This window comes from Hyla sarda, chromosome 5, assembly GCF_029499605.1.
Source record: "Hyla sarda isolate aHylSar1 chromosome 5, aHylSar1.hap1, whole genome shotgun sequence".
Lineage (NCBI taxonomy): Eukaryota > Metazoa > Chordata > Amphibia > Anura > Hylidae > Hyla > Hyla sarda.
In genome coordinates this window covers 271,024,301-271,039,506 of record NC_079193.1, presented here as the reverse complement: position 1 = coordinate 271,039,506, position 15,206 = coordinate 271,024,301, and the positions used below count along the sequence as shown (strand labels likewise).

Genomic DNA, 15,206 nt, shown 5'->3' with positions numbered 1-15,206 from the left:
TCCAGAGCCCTGCTTGTCCTCAGTGTACAGAGCCCTGCTTGTCCTCAGTGTACAGAGCCCTGCTTGTCCTCAGTGTACAGAGCCCTGCTTGTCCTCAGTATACAGAGCCCTGCTTGGGAAAAAAATATACACATTTTCTAACCAATGTATATTACAAATATACATATAATGCTATTTTCTACATTATATAAAATGTTTTTTGCTAATGACAGGCACATTTTAAAAAACCTTATTGAAAAGTACAATTGTGTTTCTCCTCAAAAAAAAATGTTGCTTGGATGAAAGTTCTTGACATCTCCTCCAAATCTGCAGCATGTCTGCCCCATGTAAACATACCATTAGAATGTCCTTAGTATGTGTGGCCCTGAAAACCTTGTCTGTATGTCCTGGCTGAATAGTTTTTAGATTGTAAAATCTCCCTTGGACGCTGCAGTGTTTATATAGCCATATATCCTAGCAGATCAGAATTTGGCAGTGAAGATTATCCTAATGCTTCAGTGTCTCGTTGCTGTGGATGACTTCACTCCTCCAAGGTCATACAGCATGGAGATAAGTAGTAAGGTGACTGAAGACGTCTTCTTGGTAGCTCCAGTGATGATCAACTGCATTTTCCATAAGGCGTTGTGGAAACACAAACTTCATAGGGAGTCTGGTGAGATAGTAGTGTTTGCTCCAGACTTTACCACATTACCATAAGTTCTGTTTATTCTGAACCTCTCACTTTGGGTTTGATCTAGAGCAGTGTTTCCCAACCCGAGCACCTCCAGCTGTTGCAAAACTACAACTCCCAGCAGGCCCGGACAGCCAAAGGCTGTCCGGGCCTGCTGGGAGTTGTAGTTTTGCAACAGCTGGCGGCACCCTGATTGGTAAACACTGATCTAGAGCCAAATTCCCCCCCTTCAGTGAGTCATCGGCTGGAATATTAGGCACACTTATTGAAGAGGTAATATGTTATAAATGTGTGGTGTCCCGGTACCGTACCTTGTACCGTACCTTGTGTGCTAAGTCCCCAAAGTCAGAGTTCCTGTGTACCGGTAGGATCCTCCTAGTGGGATAACCCCTTTTCACCTCTTCTTTCTTTAATTTTATGTGTTTGATGTATATAATTTGTATATAATTTATAGATATGTATAGTACTTCCAGGACCTTAGGTCACTTGATTAGTAAGCCTACTGTTAGGTTAAGCTTAAGGACCTTTCAGGTCACGTGAATGGGTCACATGATGTACCACAATGCTTTGTGAAAGGACTGACAGTTGGTGGGAACCAATAAGCTATGAGCCTGCCCCTTGCCATATAAGGGGCGCTGTTACCCAATCATCGCTCTCTTCTCCCCATGGTCTCTTGGGTTCAAGACTAGCTCCGTGTATACCTTCAAGACAAATCTAGGCCTGAAGCCTGTTCACTTCAGCCGAATACCAAACCGTGAGTTCAATCTAACTCAATCCTAAATCTACATGACTACTGAACCTAAAACCAAACCCTAAATTCAGTGGAACAGCGTAAAGCAAGCCTCAGAGCTTATTCCCTACAAGGTCCCAACCAACTGTGAGGAACCTAAAGTCCGGTCCTCTGTAAAGACTGTTACTCTACAGTTAACCTGCATAAAAGTTGCAATAAAGTTATTTCCAGTGTACTAAACCTCCGGTTGTGGACAATCCTTTATTCCTCCCTATTGTTCCTGGGACGGGTGGCGGTGGGATATACATACATATATATATATATAGAGGAAGAACCCGCACCCTGGCGTCACGACAGTTAAGGGTTAATCCAACACCCTTTCATCACTGCACAGCTACACTCTACCTACCCTACATCCCCACAAGCTCACCACAAATGCATCTAAAATGACAGCGAAGGAACACAGACAATAATTATAATACTGCAAGGCTTTTATGCATATGTTTTAGTTGTGGATTATTTAGTGTTTGTGACTGTAAAAGTGAACTTTGGGAATAGGAACTAAATTGAGCAAATCATTCCATGTTTGTACTATAAAAGGAATATCCGATTTGGGCCACAGTCAGACGGCCATTATACAATGCAGTATTAGGGTAGGGTCCCACGTAGCAGTTACGTAGCGTATTTCACGCTGTGCAAAATCTGTAAGCGACACGTGGGACCGTATCCTCAGAGCTATATGTTTTCTGAGTACAATTTAAGGGTATGTTCAAAAGTACATAATCCCCTATCGAAAAGCCACAAGCAGATTTACTGCAGACCCATTGAAGTCAAGTGTTAGCAACCTAGGGGTTTTACCACCTGGGAAAGTTACAGCCATGGCGGTAAATGTTGGCACCCCTGGAATTTTTCAAGAAAATGAAGTATTTCTCACAGAAAAGGATTGCAGTAACACATGTTTTGCTATCCACATGTTTATTCCCTTTGTGTGTATTGGAACTAAACCAAAAAAGGAGGAGAAAAAAGCAAATTGGACATAATGTCACATCAAACTACAAAAATGGGCTGGACAAAATTATTGGCACCCTTAACTTAATATTTGAATAACTGTCAGAAAGAGTTCGAGTGGCACTACTGTAGTGTATCTACTGCTACCATATCAAACAGAACAGTAAAGGATACCAACAGTGGGTCTATAGGTATAGATAGGTACCTTGGCGGGGCTAGGACAAATGATATCCAGAATCAAAATGTGCAATATCAGGGAAAAAAGGTAATTCTGCACTCACCGCTTGGGTACCGAATATACAGCTCCTTCTCCCGGATCGTCCGTCAGCTCAGCAGACATCCATGGCATGGGGCGCTCAGAGGCGAATGCCGGCGGTTTCGCGCACAATGATGATGCGCTTCTTCCGGCCTCTTTTACGTCATCGCGCTAAGCAAAGAAATAGTGCAAACTAGTGGTCATTCAGAAAGTCCACAAATCCTTCAAACTTTTCTTTTGAACCCCCCCCCCACACCACACATGGATGTCTGCTGAGTTGACTGACGATCCGGGAGAAGGAGCTGTATATTCGGTACCCATGCGGTGAGTGCAGGATTACCTTTTTTTTCACTGATATTGCACATTAACTTAATATTTGGTTGCACACACTTTGGAAAAAATTACTGAAATCAGTCGCTTCCTATAACCATCAATAAGCTTCTTACACCTCTCAGCCGGAATGCTGGACCACTCCTTTTCCCAACAGCAATTTTACGATATCTCCACAGGTGTTCAATAGGATTTAGATCATTGCTGTACACTTCAGAACTCTCCGGCACTTTGTTGCCATCCATTTCTGAGTGCTTTTTGAGATATGTTTGGGGTCATTGTCCTGCTGGAAGAAAACCCAGCTTTCTGACACAGTGCGACCCAAAATCCATGTGTAGTCCTCAGATTTCATGATGCCTTGCACACATTCAAGCACCCAGTGTCAGAGGCAGCAAAACAACCCCAAAACATCATTGACCCTCCACCATATTTCACTGTAGGTACTGTGTTCTTTTCTTTGTAGGCCTCATTCCATTTTCGGTAAACAGTAGAGTGATGTGCTTCACCAAAAAGCTCTATATTGGTCTCATCTGTCCTCAACACATTTTCCCAGAAGGATTTTGGCTTACTCAAGTTCATTTTGGCAAAATGTAGTCTTTCTTTTTTCTGTCTCTGTGTCAGCAGTGGGGTCCTCCTGGGTCTCCTGCCATAGCGTTTCATTTCATTTAAATGTCGATAGTTCGCGCTGACACTGATGCTCCCTGAGCCTGCAGGACAGCTTGAATATCTTTGGAACTTGTTTGGGGCTGCTTATCCGCCATCCAGACTATCCTGCATTGACACCTTTCATCAATTTTTCTCTTCCGTCCATGCCCAGGGAGATTAGCTACAGTGCCATGGGTTGCAAACTTCTTGCTAATGTTGCGCACTGTGGACAAAGACAAATCTAGATCTCTGGAGATGGACTTGTAACCTTGAGATTTTTGTCTTTCTGTTGTCCATGCTTAGTGTGCCACACACAGACACACAATGCAAAGACTAAGTGAACTTCTCTCCTTTTTATCTGCTTTCAGGTGTGATTTTTATATTGCCCACACCTGTTACTTGCCCCAGGTGAGTTTACAGGAGCATCACATGCTTGGAACAATATTATTTTTCCACAATTTTGAAAGGGTGCCAATAATTTTGTCCAGCCTATTTTTGGAGTTTGATGTGACATTATGTCCAATTTGCTTTTTTTCCCTCCCTTTTTTGTTTTAGTTCCAATACACACAAAGGGAATAAACATGTGTATAGCAAAACCTGTATTACTGCAATCCTTTTCTTTGAAAAATCCTTACATTTTCTTGAAAAATTTCAGGGGTGCCAACATTTACAGTCATGACTGTATGTGTCACCTTACATGTTCTCTTAGCCCATAGACTTGCCATATTTTTTACGTACTTGTTAAATATTTTATTTCAAAACCATGGAAAGTTCTAATAAATTGTTCCCCTTGTAGCTAGGACACTCTCTAGCACTAGATTTTGGAAGAAATGCTTATGTGTTCATTGGGCTTGAGGTTAAAGGGGCACTCCGGTGGTAAACAATTATTTTTAAATCAACTGGTGCCGGAAAGTTAAACAGATTTGTATATTACTTCTATTAAAGAATTTTAATCCTTCCAGTACTTGTCAGCTGCTGTATGCGCCACAATAAGTTGTTTTCTTTTTTAATTTCTTTTCTGCTGACCACAGTGCTCTCTGCTGACATCTCTGTTTATGCCAGGAACATAAATGTTATGTTATGAACAGTTCCTAACATGGACAGAGGTGTCAGCAGAGAGCACTGTGGACAGACAGAAAAGAACAACTCACCTTCCTATGTAGTATACAGCAGCTGATAAGTACTGGAAGGATTAAGATTTTTTTAATAGTTTAATAAGTAATTTACAAATCTGTTTAACCTTCTGGCACGAGTTGATTAAAAAAAAATTGTTTTCCACCGGAGTACCCCTTTAAGCCTATGGCTTTGTCCAGACAAGTCATGTACTTCTAATACCGCACCATTTTTTTTAAATTAAGATCTTGCTTTGGGCAGGGGGCATTGCCCTCTGTCATCTAAAATGGTCTTCCCTCTCCACTGTATTTTTCGTGGGATTTAGCCCTGTGATTTACCTTCTGAGGCCAAATGGTGCAGCTCAGACCATAAAAAAACAGACTTCATTGACCCTTAGGTTATGTTCACACAGCAGAATTTCCGAATTACAATCCGCATGGAATTTCTGCATGTGTTTAAAGCCCACTCACTTCAATGGGATTCCGCAGTCTCACAGCAGAATTTTCACTATGGACACTCTGCAGCTAAAATTCCATCATGTCTTATATATTTGCGGAATTCGGCTGCGAAAGCCCATTAAAGTCAGTGGGGCTTTTTTTTTTCTCTTTGCTAAATGTGGATTTTGTGTGGAATTCCCACGGATTCCTCGCAAAAAGTAACTTTTGCAGAATAAAGGCACTTTTTTTTAACGTACCCTGAGGATTCATGAGGAATTCATGCAGAAATTCTGCATGAATTCTGCAGAAATTCCGCAAATGATTTAAAGGGATATTCCAGGATTATTATAATTTTTTTTTTTTTATATCAACTGGCTCCAGAAAGTTAAACAGATTTGTAAATTGCTTTTATAAAAAAAAATCTTAATCCTTCCAGTAGTTATCAGCTGCTTAAGATACATTGTTCTTTTCTGTCTGGCAACGGTGCTCTCTGCCGACATCTCTGCTTGTCTCGGGAACTGCACTGAGTAGAAGAGGTTTGCTATGGGGATTTGCTTCTACTCTGGACAGTTCCCGAGACAGTTGTCATCAGAGTGCACTTAGACAGAAAAGAACAACTCAACTTCAGCAGCTCATAAGTACTGAAAGGATTAATTTTTTTTTTTAAAGAAGTAATTTACAAATCTGTTTAACTTTCTGGAGCCAGTTGATATATATGTATAAAAAAAAGTTTTTTTCCTGTATAACCCCTTTAAAGATGCAGAATTTTGGCCAAATTAATGCAGCCGCGGAATTCACATCTAACCTCACAGTTAGCACTGTGCATGTGTTTAGGTTTACATTTCACTTGTTATATCCAAGGACATTTTACTACATGATTTACTGTTTGCCAGAGCACTGCGTGACATTTGCCCTGTTTGCAGACTGTTTGCACAGTGTCATTGTAATAAAACATAGGTATATCATTTAGGCTAAAGCCGAGCCAAGGCCCATGCTGGGGCAATGTATGTGGAAATGTAAGTATAGGGCAGGTGCTAATGAATGGTTTACAGCAGATTTCTTAAGGCGGGGGGCAGACATAACACGCAGCTTAAAGACAATCATATCAATGCAATACAAAAAGTACAAGCCTCGTAAGCCTGGAAATCTATTCTAGTATGGAATAAGACGTGATCAGTCATTTCACTAGTAATTAAGGAAATGTGTATTCCTCCTTAAGACGTGTGACAATAAGCAGTCATGCTCTTTGTGTTCTTAGCTTTACCACAATCCAAAGAGTTAAAGTGCCTGCGGTAAAATGGACGTACTACTGTCATGTGAAATTACCGAGCCGTCAATGCTTTCACTCGGTATTATGCATATTTCCAAGGCTTTGTATAACGTTATTCCTTAAAGCAGTGTTCTCCATCCAGGGGGCCTCCAGCTGTTGCAAAACTACAACTCCCAGCATGCCCGGACAGCCATTGGCTGTCCGGGCATGCTGGGAGTTGTAGTTTTGCAACAGCTGGAGGCACCCTGGTTGGGAAACACCGCCTTAGGGTCTATTCAAATGTACAGTATTCTGTGCAGATTTGATGCGCAGCATTTTCTGCTGCAGATTTTAATGTAAACTGACTTGAAATCCTGCGCATCAAATCTGCGCAGAATACTGTACATGTGAATAGACCCTAAAAGGGGTACTCCCCTGGAAATTTTTTTTTTTTTAAATCAACTGGTGGCAGAAAGTTAAACATATTTGTAAATGACTTCTATTAAAAAAAATCTTAATCCTTCCAGTACTTATCAGCTGTTGTATGCTCTACAGGAAGTTCTTTTCTTTTTGAATTTCCTTTCAATCTGACCCCAGTGCTCTCTGTTGACACCTCTGTCCATTCAGAGTAGGAGCAAATCCCCATAGCAAACCTACACTGCTCCGGACAGTTCCTAAAATGGAAAGAGGTGTCAGCAGAGAGCACTGTGGTCAGACAGAAAGGAAATTCAAAAAGAAAAGAACTTCCTGTGGAGCATAAAACAGCTGATAAGTACAGGAAGGATTAAGATTTTTTAATGGAAGTAATTTACAAATATGGAGAGGTCTGCAAGTGGAATGTTTGATGCCACGGCATGTGTCCAGGAGGATGGATTTTCCTAGCCCCTTCTATAGGCCATGATTGACAGCTTTGCCAGTCTTCTGATTGGGCACTACCGCTACCAATCACAACTTAAAGGAGAAGCCAGGGAAACACCAAACAGGGAACTTTATGCACCTAACCAGAGACATTAAATGGGCGCTGTCAGATACATAAACCTTTGATATGTTGTAAAGCATGTATAACCAATAGGTTTGGCAATTGCTTTCATTAGAAAATGTTCAGTATTTCATACTGAAAAAGCCAGTCAAACAACTGCCCCCCTGCCTGCTTGGACTCATACTAGTCCTGCTGTGTCCATGCATCATCACCTATGTCATGGACACACTTCCTTGATTGACAGCTGTGAGTGCAGGGCTCACAGCTGGAGGAAAAATCCTCCCGCTGTCAGCTTGTGTCCCGCTACTGTCAGTGAGGACAAGCTGGGAGTTGTAGTTTTGCTAATGCTAGGGGAGATGTGAGCAGACAGCATGCTGAGGGAGGGGGTGGAGACCTGCACAGTGAGGCCACGTCCCCCTCCATTTGAGAGGAATTCAGACTAGTGAGCTAAATTAAAAGTGTAATAAAATAAATAAATAAAGGTGCTAGACACATAAATGTTAGATGCACATGGTCAGAATTAGGTACTGAGTGATATATTTAAAAACAAAGCTTTTTGTTGGATCTGACGGGTACACTTTAAATAACATTTTCTGCATGACCGAACCACCAGGTAGTGTTATGTCCTCTCCCCGTCCTCTCTGTAGGGCAGTCTGCAGTTTTGTTGAGTTAAACTTGCTGACAGACTCTCTTAAACATCACAGAAATATTAGAATGGCTCCATGTTTTTGGACTGTACAGCAGAAGTTTAAACCAGTGACACTTCTCTGACATCAATAAAAGCTCTACAGCTATTGGTAGAAGTATTACCTTAAAGGCTCTGCCCATCCACATGTAAAACTATAAGGGCCCGTGCACACTATAGAAAAACAGCAAGGAATTTCTTTTGGGTGTCTACAGTGGATCTGTACCAACTGGAATTGGGCTTAAATGGGCACTCTCATTAAAACGAATTTTTGCTATTGCACTACTTATGGTAAATACAACATCTTTCTAATATACTTTGTTTAAAAAAAAAAATAGTTTATTTGTGTTTAAAAAAAGCTGCCACTAGGAGTCTCCCTACTTGTCCAAAGCACATTTTCCCCCATCTTTTGCACAGACTTTGGACTCCTGCTGGCCTGGCAGAAGTCCAAAATCAGGATATGCAGTCTTGAGTGCTGAGGGGTGTGTGTGCAGCCTTAGCCAATCATAGCTCATCTCACACTGAACTTCTCTGGGTGAGGGAGGAAGTTCTCCCCTGTATGGCTTCAGATTATGTCACGCCTGCTTGGTAACGCCCCTTCCCAGTCTGTATATCTGACAGGCAGGGGGTGGTTTATCATGATGGGGGCAGTGAAATGGGAGGATTATAACATTTAACAAGATCATGACAACAACAGCACCTCTTTGAGATTGCCATGACAGTCCATGACTATTCTGGGGACCAAGACCTAAAGATTCTCCCACAGCAAAGTCCACACACCCTTTTTCGGGGATAATGGTAAAGTACAGGGGGTCCTTAGACTCGGTACCTCAGTCTTGCCAGCATTAAACAGGCCAACACTACAGCGTAAGATCGACCATATAAAGTCAGCTCTAGTTGCATCATCTGAAGAGTCCATCCAAATAGAAGACTGGTGAAAAGCTTGTTGTTTGTGGTATGGATAGTGTGGGATGCTGGTAAACAGCTCTGCATGCTGTCAGTGAATGATTGTAAATCAGGCTTTGAACTTAGAATCTTTGAATATGAACTATGGGAAATATTGTTTGTGCTGATAATTTGATCACATGTAACCTGTTATGTGCAGGGTGCCCAACCGTACAGACAGAATACAGGCTCCCACTTGTCAATGTTTCATTTCTTTCTGAGGAACCAAAAATGAGATTATTAGATTTCCTCTCCAGCCAACGATCCTTATCTCGTGATGATGTTCATGGGCTTTCTTCCTCCTTGTTTCTAAGGTTTGCATGTTTAGCAGCACTGTACTATACTATGCCATAGGTGGTATAATCATATAGCAGTCATATATACCGTATCTTTCGCCGTATAAGACGCTCTTTTTCTTCCCCAAAACAGGGGGGGGGGGGGGAGTTGGTGCGTCTTATACGGCAAATACACATTAAAACCCTGTCCTATTGCGGCGGTCCCTGAGGCCATCAGCGGCCAGGACCCGCAGCTAATATGATGCCCTGTATTAACCCTTCAGACGCGGCGATCAAAGCTGACCGCCGCGTCTGAAGCGAAAGTGACACTAACCCGGCTGCTCAGTCGGGCTGTTCGGGACCGCCACGGCGTCCCGAACAGCTTACAGGACAGCGGGAGGGACCTTACCAGCCTCCTCGGGGTCCGATCGGCGAATGACTGCTCCGTGCTGAGATCCCCTGCATGGCCGGCGCTCTCCGTCGTCATCACGTCGTCGTGCACGCCCTCCCGTCATCCAATAGGAGCGGCGTGCGTAGCAGCGTGCATAGCGATGTGATGGTGGCGACGGAGAGCGAGGATACCGGGCAGCAGAGACGTTCCGGAGCGACGGGGACGCGGCGACAGCCATGGAGGGTGACATCCAGGGCAGCGGTGACGGTTCCGGAGCGGTGGGGACATGTGAGTATTACCTCCTATACCAGTGGTCTTCAACCTGCGGACCTCCAGATGTTGCAAAACTACAACTCCTAGCATGCCTGGACAGCCGTTGGCTGTCCGGGCATGCTGGGAGTTGTAGTTTTGCAACATCTGGAGGTCCGCAGGTTGTAGATCACTGTCCTATACTTTACATTGTATTTGGTTCAGAATCTTTTTTTTTTCTTTTAGATTTTCCTCCTTTAAAATTGGGTGCGTCTTATATGCCGGAGTGTCTTATATGGCGAAAAATACGGGTACTTTTCTGCAATATAGTGCATGTGGTTATGTCACCTGTGTTGGGTGTGTGTTGGTGGCAGCAGGGTGTAGTGTTCCACATGCCTGTCCTTGCCTCCTTTCTGTAGTCATAGCACATACTAGTCTTACTGTACTATACTTACTTGCCTAAAGAATTTATGTACAGTAGATAGCGGTCATATTCCCATTGTGAAATGTGGTAAACCAGGAGAGTAACGGTGACTGGGGTGTTGCAGTGGTAGTGTAGTGTAGGGTCTGGTGGTATTAGCCCTTGAATGTCGTGACTCCAGGGTGAGGTTTCCTCAATAGTAATGTTCCTACCGCCAACCGTCCCACAAACGGCAGGGAAAAATAACGGACTCTCCACAGCAGATTTTATGAAGTAAACTGAAGAAACTTTACTTGCAGATTTTATGCAACGGTATTGAACATAACAGTCTTTTCAAGAGTGAACCGGGATACAGGTTCCTCACAGGTTTGCTGGGACTTGGAAGCAATGATCTTTTGATGCTAGCCACTGTGCTACTATTTTAGAACATTTGAGCTGATAGTAGTCACACAGGATTCAGTAGTTTGAGCTTTGGTAACTCACGTTTTGTGGCTGCAGGTTCTTAGGCTTTGGGCCTAGATGAATTGATTTCTGCTGAGATGATTGTGCTTGCTTTGTAGCCAGGAAATAAGAGAGATAATTTAGTGGCTGCAGCCCCTTATATATCAAGAGGGCTGGACAAAGCTCATTGGTCAGCAAACCTGTAAGTTATGATCCCTGGTAAATCACAAGACCTCCAAAGGTCCTTAAGCATTTTATACATTACAACTGTGTATCACGTGACCACTAAGGTCCTATACATATATTTCCTATACATTGAATTAATATATACACATCTTACTTAAGACGACTACGGGTAAGCCCTACAGGAGAGCCATATAGACATGGAGGGACTCTAGCTGCGGGGACCTTAGGCAAGGAAGAGGATCAGGTCCTGTACCGGGAAACCACAGAAATACCAGTGATTTCTGGGAGTTTTACTTCAGACACTTCCTTGCAGTGCCATCTGACCCTGCCAGGGCTGGTGCAAGGATTTTTGCTGCCCATTGACTCCTCCCAATTACACGCCCCACCCTAGTACTGGGGTCACACACTGTAACACACCTCCTCCTCATATAATCTCCTTACTTCTAGGGTGACACACTGTAACAAACCCCCTCCTCATTCAATCTCCTCACTGCTGTGGTGACACACTGTAACACACCTCCTCCTCATGTAATCTCCTTACTTCTGTGGTGACACACTGTAACAAAACCCCTTCTCATTTAATCACATTACTACTGTGGTGACAGTTTTGTGTCTGTCAGGACCTGAAGAAATAACTTAAAGGGGTAGTCTAGTGGTGAAAAACTTTTCCCCTATCCTAAGGATAGGGGATAAGTTTGAGATCGCGGGGGGGGGGGGGGGGGGGGGGGGGGGGGGGGTCCGACCGCTGGGGCCCCCTGCGATCTCTCTGTACGGGGCCCTTGGCTCTCCGGCCAGATAGCGGGTGTCGACCCCCGCACGAAGCGGCGGCCGACACGCCCCCTCAATACATCTCTATGGCAGAGCCGGAGATTGCCGAAGGCAGCGCTTCGGCTCTGCCATAGAGTTGTATTGAGGGGGCGTGTCGGCCGCTGCTTCGTGCGGAGGTCGACACGCCCCCTTCCCGTGGGCTGTCAGGGCTCCGTACAGGAGATCGCAGGGGGCCCCAGCGGTCGGACCCCCCGCGATCTCAAACTTATCCCCTATCCTTAGGATAGGGGATAACTTGTTAACCACTGAGTCACCACTGGACTACTCCTTTAATTGAAGAGGGCAGAACGGTGCCCCATCAAGAGGGTGCTCTAGGCGGCTGCCTATTTTGCCTATAGGTGGACCGGCCCTGGACCCTGCTCTCTGGGAACTTGAAATTGTCGGGCAACTATAACCCATTAAAGGGGATATGCTGCAAAAATAGTTTTTTAAACACATGCCCAGGCTGCTTCCCCGCACCACCCTCCCAAAACTATACTTACCTCTCACCTGGTCCCCGTAGCCTCCAGTATCGCTGCTATAGTGTCCATCATGCTCCACTTTCTGGTACTGGGGCCCAATATGTTCTTATGGTCCAGTCTTCTTTTTGCCTGCAGTGGACTATGTATAGGACAAATGTGATGTCCGATCAGCTGCCTTCCTGCAGCGTATGGCTTGTATCATTACTAACATACAGTGGGTATTATATTGATTAGTATTTTAGTGTTTGGCGAGGTGGGTTATGCCGTGACTGCACCGGCCGAGTAAAGTACAGCTGTAATGGAAGTTTTAATGTACAAGGAAGCGATTAAAGGACATAATAGCCTTTTCTGAATGTGCACAAAATATATTTTCTCTGTTATTATAAAAAATGGCGTAGGATTTGTAAATATAGATCATTCAGAGTAATTTGTGGGTTGCTGGCGCTGAGCGATGCAGTGACTCATCCATTATTTAATCGCTCCCACAGCCTGGGATTCATAATGGCTTCGCTAGGTAAATCAATGTACGGAGATTTCTAAAGCATCTCACAAAAATGTTTCATGTGCCGGCAGCGAACGAAACACTTGTGGCCTTCAGCTTGGGCTCCGGAGCTCTCAAGGCAATTTGTGGTGTAATACAATGAAATGTTGCAGCGAACAAAGGATTATGGGATAGCTTAGGATCAAAAATGGTTTGATGGTAACTACGATAGTCACAGTTGTCTATTCCGACCTATTCCGAAATATACCTAAAGGATTGCCCTACCTCTATAGGGGCAAAGGCAGGATTATTAAAAATTTACAGCAGTGAGCAGCTTTACTAATCTAAATGGCATAAAAGAGACGCGGTTACCCGCACTCACCGCTAGGCTTCATTTGACCGACTCGTTTCAACTGCTCACATGGACATCACCAGTTCCAGACCTGATGCAGGGTGTGCAAAAGGCGACTGCCGGCAGTTTTGCGCTGTGTGCGCTTCTTCCGGCCTCGTACGAGGCCGGAAGAAGCGCACACAGCGCAAAACCGCCGGCAGTCGCCTCTGAGCGCCCGGCATCTGGTCTGGAACCGGTGTGGTCCGTGTGAGCAGTTGAAGCGGAGTCTGTCAACTGAAACCTAGCGTTCAGTGCGGGTAACCGCGTCTCTTCTATGCTATTTATATTTAGTAACTTAGGCCCAGAATTGTCAAACTGTGAGAGAAAAAATAGAGAGATTTTTCCACAGGAACCAATCACAGCTCAGGTTTCACTTTACCAGAGCTCGCTTGCTGAGCTGTGATAGGTCGCTGTGGAAAAATCTCTCTATTTTTTTTCTCTCACAAAGTTTGATAAATCTGCCCCTTAGTTCTTTCTGGTTCCCAGCACCACCAGACCCAGCACCACCAGTCTCCCGCTGTGATGAAATTACCGCAGCCCAGTGACCCTGACTACTTTATAACAATAGTGCCACTATACCTTTGAAGTTATATAGCTTTTCTAATATATATGTTAATTATGTTGGATATACTGTAGAATGAACAATATCCAAGGTCAGCATATAAAGTTGGAACATTGAGTACCCCACCTAAACTACTAGATGGAGAAATAGGGTGGAACTTTTACATCTAATGTCCATTCTAATGGAAATTAAAGGGTGTAGAAGTAAAAGTCACACCTTGTAGTAAAAAGTATGATCTCATATGGGAAATAAGATTCAGCCCCAACTAATGGGATAGCACTAGCTCCTGCTTCTGGGTCAGCCTCTGGGATTTCTGGCAGTGGCCGGGTCAACATGGAAACGCCGACCAATCTGCAGCTACACAGCCTTACAGTCATGGCCGTAAATGTTGGCACCCCTGAAATTTTTCAAGAAAATGAAGTATTTCTCACTGAAAAGGATTTCAGTAACACATGTTTTGCTATACACATGTTTATTCCCTTTTGTGTGTATTGGAACTAAACCAAAAAAGGGAGGAAAAAAAGTTCAAAATTGTGGAAAAATAAGATTGTTTCAAGCATGTGATGCTCCTTTTAAACTCACCTGTGGCAAATAACAGGTGTGGGCAATATAAAAATCACACCTGAAAGCAGATAAAAAGGAGAGAAAGTCACTTAGTCTTTGCACTGTGTGTCTGTGTGTGCCACACTAAGCATGGACAACAGAAAGAGGAGAAGAGAACTGTCTGAGGACTTGAGAACCAGAATTGTGGAAAAATATCAACAATCTCAAGGTTACAAGTCCATCTCCAGAGAGCTAGATTTGCCTTTTTCCACAGTGCGCAACATTATCAAGAAGTTTGCAACCCATGGCACTGTGGCTAATCTCCCTGGACGGAAGAGAAAAATTGATGAAAGGTGTCAATGCAGGATAGTCCGTATGGTGGATAAGCAGCCCCAAACAAGTTCCAAAGATATTCAAGCTGTCCTCCAGGCTCAGGGAACACTAGTGTCAGCGCGAACTATCCATCGACATTTAAATTATATTAAACGCTATGGCAGGAGACCCAGGAGGACCCCACTGCTGACACAGAGACAGAAAAAAGCAAGACTACATTTTGCCAAAATAAACTTGAGTAAGCCAAAATCCTTCTGGGAAAATGTCTTGTGTACAGATGAGACCAAGATAGAGCTTTTTGGTAAAGCACATCATTCTACTGTTTACCGAAAACGGAATGAGGCCTACAAAGAAAACAACACAGTACCTACAGTGAAATATGGTGGAGGTTCAATGATGTTTTGGGGTTGTTTTGCTGCCTCTGGCACTGGAGGCCTTGAATGTGTGCAAGGCATCATGAAATCTCCATCATGAGGACTACACACGGATTTTGGTTCGCACTGGTGCAATAATTTTGTCCAGCCCATTTTTGGAGTTTGGTGTGACATTATGTCCATTTTGCTTTTTTCTCTCCCTTTTTTGGTTTAGTTTCAATAC

General features: G+C 43.7%; 1 protein-coding gene across 6 annotated transcripts in view; it reads left to right on the top strand.

The window, feature by feature from the left end:
- TTC39C (tetratricopeptide repeat domain 39C) overlaps positions 1-15,206 on the top strand; it is a 97,798-nt gene that overhangs the window by 32,854 nt on the left and 49,738 nt on the right. The window contains exon 1 of one of the 6 annotated variants that reach the window (XM_056521745.1): positions 1,255-1,424. The exons of the other annotated variants lie outside the window; for them this stretch is intronic. The gene's annotated coding sequence lies outside the window, so the exon portion shown is untranslated. Of the gene's footprint in view, positions 1-1,254; positions 1,425-15,206 lie in introns of those variants that run through there. 6 annotated transcript variants of the gene reach the window in all.